This window comes from Dermacentor silvarum, chromosome 2 (genome assembly GCF_013339745.2).
Source record: "Dermacentor silvarum isolate Dsil-2018 chromosome 2, BIME_Dsil_1.4, whole genome shotgun sequence".
NCBI lineage: Eukaryota > Metazoa > Arthropoda > Arachnida > Ixodida > Ixodidae > Dermacentor > Dermacentor silvarum.
The window spans coordinates 56,490,185-56,503,250 of NC_051155.1; the positions used below are offsets into that span (position 1 = coordinate 56,490,185).

General features: G+C 49.2%; 1 pseudogene; it reads left to right on the forward strand.

Moving 5' to 3' along the window:
- Window positions 1–13,066, forward strand: part of LOC119440051 (uncharacterized) — a 132,365-nt pseudogene that overhangs the window by 62,314 nt on the left and 56,985 nt on the right.

The window sequence follows — 13,066 nt, forward strand, 5'->3', positions numbered from 1 at the left end:
CAACGGCTGTGCCCAACGGCTGTGCCACGGCTGTGCCAACATCTGTAGGTCACCGTTCCCGTAGGCTGCCGCTCGTATTCGCAACGTAGATGGGTCGGTTTGTACGTGTTGGTATGCTCACGCATTTCTTAATTGCTGAGATGTACTGTTTATTTCTGCGTCAAACGCGAAACAAGAGACGGTACATTCGGTACAGCAGCATTAACAGCCGCCTCGCTCAGTTATATACCAACGGTGTCAGCGATGGCATCCGAGTTTTTGCGGGAGAACAACACGGTCTTTAAATGAGCGCTTATGTGAGCACATTTTTCTCTAATAATGCTTTATGACACGCGCAAACTAAGTAGGATGAAGTTAAAGAAAAGCGAGAATCAGTAATAAATTAACAGCCAGATATTTGTAACTGGATTACAGTCGCCGTTGAGTAGCTCAGGCGCTCATACTGACTCGTCTCACGGTGGAATAACGCGGCTTATATCAGCAGGTATGTGTGTTTTATTCTACGTTTTGACATTTTTTTTTTTCATATCAGCGATGCACCTTTTCCCAATTTTTCACGCTAACGACGATCTGTGGCTGTAGATGTCGATGTAAACAAGCGCACCGCTCTGCTAAATCCGACGCGGAAGGCTGCGGGCTCGAAAACTTCTTATTTATGCAAAATGTCTAAAGAATGAGCAAACAGAATTTAAAGAAAAGCGTGGTGCAAGCCTAAGAATCAGCGACAACAAACTCCAAGCAGCCGCGACGACAGAGGGTACTCAGCGTACCTTTATAGGCCACACTATAAACAAAACAGCGCTATCACGCCTGCTCACCCTATATATATATATATATATATATATATATATATATATATATATATATATATATATATATAGTTGGTGAGGGCTACATGGCTTCCAGGAACGACATGCTGCCCCGCAGAAGCCATTAATAATTATTCGCGATTCACGAAATGCACAACCGATGCGCACTCAACAAGGGCGCAGGTTCACAAATCAACCGGCGAAAGCCCCGGCACCCTACCAAAACGTTTCCGGTGGCGTGCGGCAGAGGGCAGCACAGGAAAATGAAAAAGGCGGATTGACAACAACCTCGTGTACACTCGGACAGCATTTATTACGACTGCAACTAACACTCGAGCAGGCCAGCTAGCTATAGTTGACATCGCTGAGAGTTCCCTCGAAGAGAATAAAACACTAATTGAAGAAGGGCTTCCGACTTACCAGCTGGGGAATACGGGCGACCGCGGCAAGAACGTGGTTGACTAACCATGTGCGGGAAAACGGGAGCTGCTGCGGAGCCTTCCGCTATTGCCACTTGCTGGTGACCAAAGAGGCTTGGACAATGTCAGAAGGATCTCACGTAACACACCCGGTGGCACTGATAGTGCTTGTGATTCCCGTGTGCTGCCCGCGAAAGGAAAGCTTCCCCTCTCCCCACACTGCCTGGCCCCCTCTCCCCACACTGCCTGGCCCGCATGCGCCCGACGCGACGTTCACCGCGCGTGCGGCGGTCATGGGACCTGAGGATTCCCACAATGTTACTGCAGTGTCCATTTCTTTCACTGTTCTGTCATGTATGAAGGGCAACCATTGTACCAAATCACACTCCTGGGGTAATCCCAATTTTAATTGTTTTTCTCAGTTCGTATTTCAGTTCAGTGATCATCAATTATCACATTCAAAATAATTCCGCTGGTTTCTTGCACCATCTTTATTAAAGGATGGTAGAAAAAAAAAATAAGGCTGTCTAAAGTGTGCAAGTCTGTGCTTGTTTCCATTTAGTTATCTCTTTTTTGTTGTAATTCGTGTGGAGCTTGTAGGAAGAAAGGGCCTGTGAGGGCAAAAATATGATTCATACGCACACTTTTTTGCAAAAAAAATAATGCACTGAAAGAACACATGCATCAGACTTAAGTGCAAAACGAACAATAGAATAGTGACACTCTATTATCATTAGAAGAAAAATATTTCTGTAATGCACTCCAATCCACATGTCGCTGCATCTGTGGGGAACTGCAGTAGTTTTGTGCAAGCTCCGTAGGTTTGTTAAGATTAAATTATGGGGTTTTACATGCCAAAACCATGATCTGATTATGAGGCACGCTATAGTGGGGGACTCCGGAAATTTGGACCTCCTGGGATTCTTTAATGTGCACCTAAATCTAAGTACACGGGTGTTTTTGCATTTCGCCCCCATCGAAATGCGGCCACTGTGGCCGGGATTCAATCCCGCGATCATGTAAGTTTGTTACAGCTGCCGTGGTCTGCAAGGTGTTCAATAAATGCGATATCTCGAATGCATAGAGGGCATGAGAAAATGAGACACCCTGGGTTGTCGATGCTGATAAGGAGGCCTCTGATAGCAATGATGAGCAATCTCCAGCCTACTGTAGCGCGGATGGGCACTTTTTTTTTGAAGTGCTAGCATATCGCCATTGCTCTCCCTCTTACCATGAAAAACTGGCAAGTGAACAACCAAAGAAATTGCAGTATTGAAACTTGGAGTGCAGCAAAAGGCAATTGTGTTGAGCATCCCTTTCTTCGTCCGTTGTCTTTTGTCGCCCTCTAAGTTTTGATACTGCAATGCACAGCCCACTTATCCATTCTAACCAAAGGCATCAATCTATATAATTCCTTGAAGTACGAAATCGAGGTGTTTGTTTCAATCAAGGGCATTGCGTTTCTAATTTCTGGGCATGAAAATAGAAGGGCACATTATAATCGAGGGTGCTTTAGAATCGTGTAAGTACAGTAATGTAGGATTGTGTCACAATATGAATCAGTGTGTCAATTGGCTTTTTGTGCTTATTAGAGATCGGATAGGCAATTTTTTTTCTTCTCGGGTTAACAGTCTCAAAAGCTGGGCTCCGCAATTTCACGCAGTTCCTCTGCCTGGACCTTCATCGACGGCCTCGTCGTCTTCGTCGAGTCGTGGAGCGGGCTTGTCGTCGCCGCACCCAGATGTGTCGCTGTCGCTGGTGTCACTGCTCGCACGTTTGCAGATGTCGCTGCAGAGCCTGAGTAGTGCTGCTCTGACCACGGCTGTGGCTCGGGAACAGATCCACCAGGTCAGTGGCAAGCTGCTTGGGATTTCATCTTCAGTGAACTACATCTTGCTAAGTGCAACCTCAAGGGACCGGATAAATGTGTTCCGATTGACAGGAGTTCCGTTAACTGATAAAGATATGCCGATGGGCAGCACTATGTGTCATACCTTCTTAACACTGGTAGATGTTAAGCGTAAGCAAGTGAATGTAGCATCTAATTTGTCTCCTGTTTTGGGCGTGGTCGGCGGTTGCTGGATCGACTAGACTTCGTTAGTTTCGATTTTGAACAGGTGCCGGCGACATAACAAAGCAAGAAGTTAGTCCTTAATGCTCCAGCTGCAATGCTTAATGCTCGTGCAGAGGGAGTCCCATTATGAAACGGCGTGCTATAAGGTGTCCGAAATTTCGGTTGTCTTTATTTTGGCCGCCTCTGGGGCAAGTGGTGACGCTGCGAGGCGTACCAGGTCAGTACATGATGTGCATTAGATATCTATCAAATTCACCGCTTCTTAAGGAGGGCTTTTTGAATAGAAGAAAGGTGAAGCCAAGAAAACTTATTTCAGATTCTGCCTCTTTCTGAAAAAGTTCTTTAGAGCTTGCTTCTGTTCCGTTTACAGAGAGTTGCAACAATTTCGACTCTAATTAACGAAAGATTTATTGTATTATCCAAATGCCGATCCAAATCGAAAGCTTTTTTGTATTATCCAAATCCAGATGCCCGACACTTTGTTTTTTTGTAGGGATCGGCGAATACTCGAAGTTTCAAATATGTACCAATTGTTACACTCGAATTATTCGTATTCTAAAATGAACTACAGTCGACCTCAATATAGCCAAGTTGTACTTATAGCGAAAAACTTAGTTGAATCACGAATTTAGTTAATTCGAAGTTATACCGTTTCAGCAGTAATAGTCATTTCACAAATTTTCAGAATGTCCCTGGTGGATACAGTAGATTTCTGCTACAGTCAAACCTCGATATAACAAACTTCCATTTAACGAAATTTGCGATGTCACGAACTATTTTTATTTCCTCATCTTAGTTCTACTGCATTAACGAAACCTCGATATAACAAAATTCTCGGTATAACAAGTTTTTCGCTGCAAGTACAACTTTGTTATATCGAGGTTTGACTGTAATTCGACTCCGGTTGACTCAATTTTTCGGCTTATTCAGTTTCGACCGAAGGTTCCAGCCAGCGCCCATGCATTTCTGTGGGCCACAACTTTCGTTATTTCGATGGATTTCAATCCTAAATTTTTTAGTCTTTGCCGCATAATTCGAACTTGACTAGTCAGCACGCACGCTCTGACCCTATGGTGATCCCAATTAGTTTAGTGGCATTGTCTGTCTCGGTGGAGCTAAGGCAACAGTGAATTCGTTGAACACATGCCATCTTCCATCGAAAACGCCTATTTCTGCCTGTCCTAAGAAGATTTGCAAGCAATAACCGTAACTCGCAATGTCTGGTTACGGCATTTACCAGATTGTAACACGCGTCTTTTTGTTTTCGAGAAAATGGGGCCAAAAGTTGCCTACATGGTGCAAGTGGACGCAATACCAAAACAGCCTTCGCAGCTTTCGTATGCTGCCCGACCCACATGGAGCGATTTTCTAGCGAAAAACAGGGTAACAGCCACACGCGGCGTCCGCCTGGTGGCCGGCGGCCTGTGGCCGTTCGCCGTTGAACAAGGCGGGCTAGATATCTTTGCAGGCGGTCAACCGCTCGCCGGAAGCGGCGAATGAAGGCTGTCGGCGAGGACCAATCGGGGTGCGGTCGCTTCCGACTTCCTGCCACCGCATTTGACTCGGCTAGCCAGCCAAAGGGCCTAGAGCGAACATGGCGGCGCGCATCGCGTACAATGATCGACTGATCACAACCGTCCAGGCACAACCAATATGATTCAGTTGCAGAATAATGGTTGAGTTGCAGATACAAAACAATTTTTTCTTGGCATTTTACTAGGAATGGAATCGCGCTGTTTCTAGCAACGCTGAAATCGTAGCGGCGGCGGCGGCCGCCTGTTTTTCATCGCATGTGGGTGCAGCACGGCGGCGGCATGCTGGCGTTTTGCCGCGCTGGTGCGGTCTGTGCGAAGTTCGCCGTGAAAGTTCGCTTCATGTGGGCCGGGCTTTACCGCATAACACTAATGTATTGCGGAGAGAGAGAGAGAAACAACTTTATTTAAGTGAAAAAAATCACTGAGGGATGGTGGTCAGGCGGTGCCTGGCCGCGGAGAAACTGACTTTAGAAAACCGGCCACTACTGTGCAACGCGTATTGCCCTTGCCGAATTTTCTTGCTAAAAAGTTGTGTGCGTGTTAGAATCCAGAAAATACTACCAAATCAATCAGTGGTGTGGTTTGGCACTTTTTCTGCATTTTGTTTAATTCAACCCGCCGGATAATTCGATCACTTTTGTCGGTCCTGTCGGGTTCGAGTTGATGCCTCTTTAGCTGTCCCTTGTAGCCATGTATCGATTGGGAGTGAACGGGGTGCCTTCCCTTCACCCTCCCACCTGTATGTGCTGTGTGTGGGCAGGTGCGGCTGCGCATCACGGAGATCCTGGAGCGCCTGGCAAATGTCAGCGGCTACCGGGCTCGCCTGACCAGCCTCAGGGAGCAGATCTACGAAGGTGAGCACTTGACATTGCGTGAAGATGTGCTGGAACAGTTGCGGCAGACTCTCATCATTATAACGGAAGTCACTGGGAGAGGAAATTAATTTTGCAATGGGCAGTCACTGACAATTAGGTGTGTGTGAATACCTAATAGTAGATTTTGAATCAAATATTGAATCGAATCAAGAAAGAAAAGCAAGTACAGTTAAACCTGCTTATAACGAGCCTCAAATATAACGAATTTCTGAACGTAACAAAGTTTTTCTATTCCCCGCCGTTATTCCATAGAAGCACATGTATTTGAGACCTCTGCGTAACGAAGTGGCAGCGGGAGACCCCCTCGAAATAACGAATTTTCCCCGCCGACAACTGAGAGATTTCGCCCCAAATGTTGTAATTTTTGCACGAGCAGGAACCGAAAGCACCTTCTCCGCCGCGACGGAATGCAAAGCGGCGGCAGCGCGCTTGGCGCGCTCGAATTCATGGCGACTGCGAGGCGAGAGCGAGCGCACGTGTGCGTGCATGCAAGTGTGCGCGAGGCGGGCCTGCATCCCTCGACCCGGCAATCTTGCCACTGCGGGCGTGACCTTTCCCCCTCCCTTCATTCAGACCTGATCCCGCCGCTTGCTGCAGCTGGCCTAGCCCGCCAAGCCGGCACTCTCCTTTTCCAGTTAATGCGGCCGAAGGAAAAAAAAAACATTTTTTTTTTCAACGCGCTGGCAGCGCCACTCTTTGATTGATGAGGATGAGTGCTTCGATGAAGAAACCCAAGATAGTGACTCTTCAGGACAAAATGGTTACGGAAAACGGGTGCGCGTTACAATCAAGGGCGCGTTAGAATCGAGTAAATACGGTAAGCATTTCTTTTTCGAATTTTCGTGCCAAACCTGCATATAACGAAATCCTTTTATAACAAAGTTTCTCGGGAATTTGTCAATTTTGTTATATCCAGGTTTAACTGTATTTAATTGATTATTAAAAAATGTTTCACACAATGTAATGATTACAATTTTTGGGCAAGAAAATATAGGCTTAGGAGTCTCCTAGTATTGCATAACAAGAATGTAGGAAGCTATCAATAACTTAGGTACATACAGTCGAACCCACTTATAACGATATTCAATTGCCACGAAAATTCCATTCTTCTAACCGATAATTGGTATACCCGGGTTCTATGAAAAAATCAAAATAAAGGGATGGCATAGCTGTTGAGAAAACTATAGTGGCCGGGAGGCCAGTGCCCCTCCCCACAACCTTCCTCCATCCGGCTGCTGATTGTGTTGACTCTATGAACTGTTCAACTGTGCTCCCCGCGCGCTCAGATCGCGTGTAACAAGCCACGGCCGTCAGTGTTCAAGAATGGCACTGCTAAAACAACTGCAAAGCGGGGTCACGGGCGGCAAGTGACGTGCGAGCTCCGCCGAGGCATCGCTTTGGTGGCCTCAGAAGGGGCCTTTTAAAGAATGCGAGAAGATTGCCGCGGCAGCCCCTCGGCTGGAGAGGTCCAGAAGAAACGCTGGGGCGAGATCGCCACGAGCATCACACCGCGTACTTCACACTGGCTTGCACGAGAAAACCCTATGTCCGTAAGCTTTGGTTGCTTTACGCGAAGCTTGCCGACATCCTTCTCCAAAGCATCCCAGTGCTCTACGTAGTACAGCGGAAGGTCCCTCGCGAAAACGAAGCCCCGGAGAGACTGAATAATCTGCAGGGCCTCCCGCAAGGAGAGCGTTGAGGCAGTCTGCCCTACCGCGTCATCGCTGCCGTCGCTATCGTCTGTGATGAGTTGCTCAAAGATACAAAAAGAGACTGATGTGCATCTATGAACGGTGTCAGGAGCGAGAGGCCGTTGTACGGTGTGTTGCAAAAGTAGCGGCCGTGCCCAACTTTGTTGCCGTCTCGTACACTCGCTTTCTTTTTCGAGGCTGTTTGTTGGCTTTCGAGGTGTCGCGTGGCTGCTGCAAATAGAGCTGCGTGGATTCGGCACAAAACCGTAGCTTTAGTCGCCGACGCCCGATAAGGCAGTACTGATTAGGACTGATGGTTGGCCTAGGCAGTGTGGCCCTGATGAAAATTTGCCGAATGATTGCCGCTAATATATCCGTACAAGTGGCTCATCAGTGATCGGTCCCCATAACTTTTGAGCCGCTCGTGCGAACATATTAGTGGCAAGCATTTGGTGACATCATGCGTGCAGGTTAGAAAACACCCGTGTACTTAGATTTAGGTGCACGTTAAAGAACCCCAGGTGGTCCAAATTTCCGGAGTCCCCCACTACGGCGTGCCTCATAGAGGTTAGATTGACAGCTGTCGACGTGGTGCGAGCTTCGTCGTTGCGTATCCAACACGATCTGCATGCTTATTGGCAGCTAATCAGTTCGATCTTCGCTCATGCTTTTTTGTGAAATAAGCACTGCTTTTGTTGCATTATAATGCATGTTGCATTATAATTTCAATCGATCCTGTTGACCCGGGCAAACCTTGTACTGAAAGCGGCCTCGGCCAACACAGTGCCATTCAGGCACTTTGTGTGCGAATCCCCGCATTAGGCAACATGTCGGGGAGCGTTCGCAGTGACAAAGTCCGTTACCGTGTCGGCCAGGGTCGCCCATCCGCATCTCGCTCGACGCTCCTTTTGCATCGAAAACAGAGCGAAGTGCTCGCTTCGGCAGCATCGCGCCCGAGGGGCTCCGCGGTTCACTGCAACATGTGCTACTACTGCATGGGTCTCTACACCAAATACAGTGTAGACCGCTTATAACTTATGTCGCCGGAGTTGCGAATATCTGCACTATAAGCGGTACCGCACTGTAACCAAAACAACGGTTTTTAAGCCCTGCACGTATGCAAAACATGTAGACCAAGCACGTAGACACGCTTTGTACTATCGCGCGCACATCGCGATTACGTTTTCGCCAGTGAGCTGGCGAAAACATAATCGCGATGTAGCCGGTGCTCTTCAAGCTCGACAGCTTTGCACCAAGTGAAAACGAAACATCTGTTTGCTGCAACCGCTGCGGAAAAAACCATGACCGCTATCGACGCGATTATGAACGGTGACTTTGCGGTGAAGAAGGTACGCGCCTGACGCACGCACCGAGTCTGGACGAATTAACTACCATTCGCTGCAACAACTGCAGTCGAAACCGCGGTCGCTATCTATGCAATCATCGATGGCAACTACGCAGTTTTCAGGCACGCGGCCGACGCGCATACCGAGTAAAAACGAAACTACTGTTCGCCAAAACCGCGACTGCTATCGACGCGATCGTGGATGACGACTATATGCAGTTACGAAAGCCCGCGGCCAACACGGTGTTATGCGCGGCGGTAAACGCAAGAATAGAAGCTTTAAGGACACAAATAGGCTCAAAGCGTTCCGGTGTTGCTGTGATTCACGTACAATTTCAACTGATGGCTGTGGCGATGCGGACTCCGCCGCTTCGTTTCGGTTGGACACTAGCGCCATTCTTGTTCTTTTGCGTCGCACATTTGTGGCGCTCCTCGCTCACCGAGCTGCGAAAGTAGTCCGAATTAACCGATGTGCGGCCAAATAAGTCCGAATTAACAAGAGTTTGATTGCATTGAATAATGCATACGCCGGCTGGGAGCACGCACCTTGTTGAGAAGCGTGCTCGCTGCCGCCCTCGTCGGCGAGATTTTTCCGCGGAAGCCGCATTATAACCGGTATTTCGTCTCGCGCGGCTGCACTGTAAGCGGTATGCGTATACAGTGTAGACCGCTTATAACGTAAGTCGCCGGAGTCGCGATATCTGCACTATAAGCGGTACCACACTATAACCAAAGCAACAATTTTCAAGGCCCGCACATATACAAAACATGTGCACCGAGCCGCCACGCGTATGCGACAGTCGAGGCATGCGGCTAGAACGTTTGCATTCAATTTACAGTCGAATCTCATTAATTCGAACCAAATCACGCGGCAGCGCCTCCGACCGGCATTGCTCCGGTACCGCCATAGAGTAAAAGCTTAAGAGAGACACCTCAATGTCGCGCACAAACAAAACAAAAAAAGAAAGAAAAAGAAAACACGGCTGAAATTTCACTCCTCTCTCAAATGGCAAGGTCGCCGATTCTGCGTTGCGCCGGAAGATGCGTGTACGTGCCGACGTCTCAGCCACGCTACCGTAGCCACGCGTAAAAAATGGCAGTGAACCCTTCTTTCTCCTTTATGCTTCCTCTACTTTCTAGTCACGTGTTGACCTTGCACGCTGCGGCTATGGTGCAGAGGGAAGCAGCGGCGGTGTCCCAGGCCGGCCAACGAAACTGCCCACGCCGGCAAATGCCGGCAAACGCCCGCTTCCCGATAACGGCAGAAAACGAAACTTCGGGGAGCTGGCGCCGGGCCGGCTAGAGCGGCGGCGCCTGCACGGCGGCGGGCGCGCACAGTGACAGTCAAAAGTGAGGGAGCTACGAGGGAGGGGGAGGGGAGCCACCGAAGCGGCGGAGTTGCCGAGGCGAAATCCGCTTCCCTGCCGCCCTCCTCCCTCACATTCCACGGTCTCCGCGTGCGCCCTTCCCCGTGCCATGCTGGTGCCGCCTGCTCCCTGAAGTTTCGTTTACTGCCGTTATCATGAAGCGTGGCCGGCGTTGGCAGTTTCGTGGCCCTCGCTCGCTACGTGCGCCGTGATATTTCACGACTCGCACTCAAGATTCTGGTTTCAACCTCACTGGCTGTGTCATGAGTCGGACGCCGGCGGTACACGAAAAAGAAGACGACGAAGCTTGCGGAGCGTTCCGAACAGCGCGAGCGCTCGAGGCACACGAACCGAGGCGTGGTCGAGGCAGAAACAAGGCGAAGCAGCATTATCGACGTGGCTCTTGAGCTGGAAGGTCGCTTCGTCAGCCATGCTCTGACGACGGGAGAGCGGAGGACCCGGCCACGAAGCTCGTGACGCTGGCAAGGCCCAGGCGGAGCTGTTGTCCTCGGAGACGTCCGGGCGAAGCTCCTGGGACCGGCTGCTGCTGCTCACGGTGATTCCGGTCTTCTTCTCGAGAATCCCTCTTCCTCGGCCAAGCCCGTTCAACCGATAATCACCGTGACACCGGGTCGCCATGCCGATCGACGTAAGGCGAAGAACGCTTCGCGAAGCCTAACCCGGCGAATGACACGTCAGCGGCGGCTACCGGGGCACCAGCCACGCACTCGGTCAAGTCAATGGAACCTCGAGGCGTCGGCACTTACGGCACCCGCAACGTGTCGGACGAGCACGTCGGGGATTCAACAACAAGATCTTCAAGCCGACGGTCCCGTAAGAGCCCGCACTTCCTTCCTCCATGATTGAGACGCAGTTAGGCCGTATTTAGGGTGGCCAGACTTCGGCGAGTCAAGGCTAGGACTGACCTAGAGACCTTTAAGGCGGAGCTAGGCTCCGAAACTGAGATAGTTCTTTTTTTTAGTAGTGTGTATTTAATCTGATTTTAGTGTTTGAGTTCGAGTGAACATTTTTTGGGGAATTATGGTTCTAGTTTTGTGTGCCTTGTGCCTTTACCGTCCCTGTACATATTAGATCCTCGTTTGCTGTGCTGCCAGTCGTGTCTCTCCTCCATTGAGGGTAGCACCTGTACGCAACCCTCCGGCTCCCAAAAAAGTAGAAGGTGACAGGCTGTTCGTTCGCACCACATGCCCTTCTCCTCCACTTTGTCTCTCTTTCTTCCTCGAGCACTCCTTGAGGCGCCCGTTTGAGGGGAGCGTTCGCCGCCTCCGCTGACTTCCGTACTCCCAGGCAGCCGCACTGTAACCGGTATTTCGTTTCCCGCAATTGCACTATAAGTGATATGTGTATACATGGAGTGCTATGGGAAAATTAACGGGAGTCTGAAAAGACTGCACTATAAGCGGTTACGTTATAAGTGGTCTATACTGTACATGGAGTTGTATGGGAGGATAAACGGGAGTCAGAAAAGGCCGTGTTGTAGCCAGTTCTGCACTATAAACGATTACGTTATAAGTGGTCTATACTGTATATCATAAAATAGTAGATATTCGATTTGGTGATTTGAAGTCGAGTCCCGCTACAACGAAATTCACGGGACCCGCGAAAAATTTCGTTGTGGAGGAACTTCGTTGACGCGAAATTAGTATGTATATACGTACACCAAACGGCAAAGCCGCGAACGAAACCGAAACCATCGTCCGGGAAATATTCACGATGGTGTGAAGGCAAAGGTTGAGACGTACCGAAGGCAGTCAATAAAGTGTCAACTTCACGAGAGAATGCATTTCGCACCGCTGTTACAGCATTTTTCATACATTGCGGCCGACGCCAACTCAATGTGTGTGCCCGGCCGATTGCGAAACACTCATTTTGCGGCACATGCATCGTCGCAATGAAGCGGTTTGAATTATCACAATTTAATTGCATATTTATGACAAAGTCTGCAAAATTTGCAAGCTTGCGCTTACCGGAAGTTTTATTTCCAGAAGTCGGTCAGCCTGGATTTCTTACGCTTCACGGCAAGCAAAGCCGTGAAGTCTTATAGTCCATTAAAAGAGGCATCGCAATGTCATTGTTGTGGGCTCTGATAACTTTTAAGAGGAGGTCAAAAGGATCCATTACTTTCAAAGCAGTCGCTGGAGTCGGTGTGTCTAGCGGGTTGTCATTTTCCCCAGACGACGAGACGTTGGCATCATGTTGACAACAGCGGCTGCGGTGCGGCCGCCGTATCTTCAAAGCAATCTGCGCGCCCGGGCGGGCCTCATCTTCAAAGCGATCTGCGATGTGGGCAAAGTGCAACTAGTGCGGTAGAGTCTTGTGTGCTGTGCTTTCGACGTTTAGTTCGCGTTGAAGTGAGAGACGGCACGGAGGTCAATTCAGTCGCTGCTATTGCCGCGCCTTCTCATTCCAGTGTGTTGACACGAGTTTCCGCGGTCATCGAGCGAGATGTTTTCATGTTTACCTGTGCGCACGTGACACCATGCTTGGTAATTTAGTTCGTAAGGGAATGTTTACAAGTTTATACGGCCAACAAATCTACAATCCTTAGTTCGTATAGCTGTCTACTAATCTGCTATCGCACTGGATGCTTCGCCTTCTGAGTGAAACTGCGAAATTTTTTCTTTCCGCCTTCTGCCTCGGCGATCATATGTGCCTCCCGAGAGAAAGAAATTTACACTTCTTCGTTGGCGTAGCCATTTCGACCGGAAACACACACCACAGAAAACGGCAGCAATTGTGGTGATCTCGTGCGGTCTCGCGCAGGCGCATGATGAGCACGCGTGGCTATGAATTGCAGTGGCGTAAATTGGTACTTTGAACTTGATTTCGTTCGCGAAAACCTCGTTCAAGCGGACATACGATCGTCACAGTTTTGTTTGGAAGGGCCTTCTAATTTGACTACTCGGTAGTTCCAACTTCAATTCAGTCCC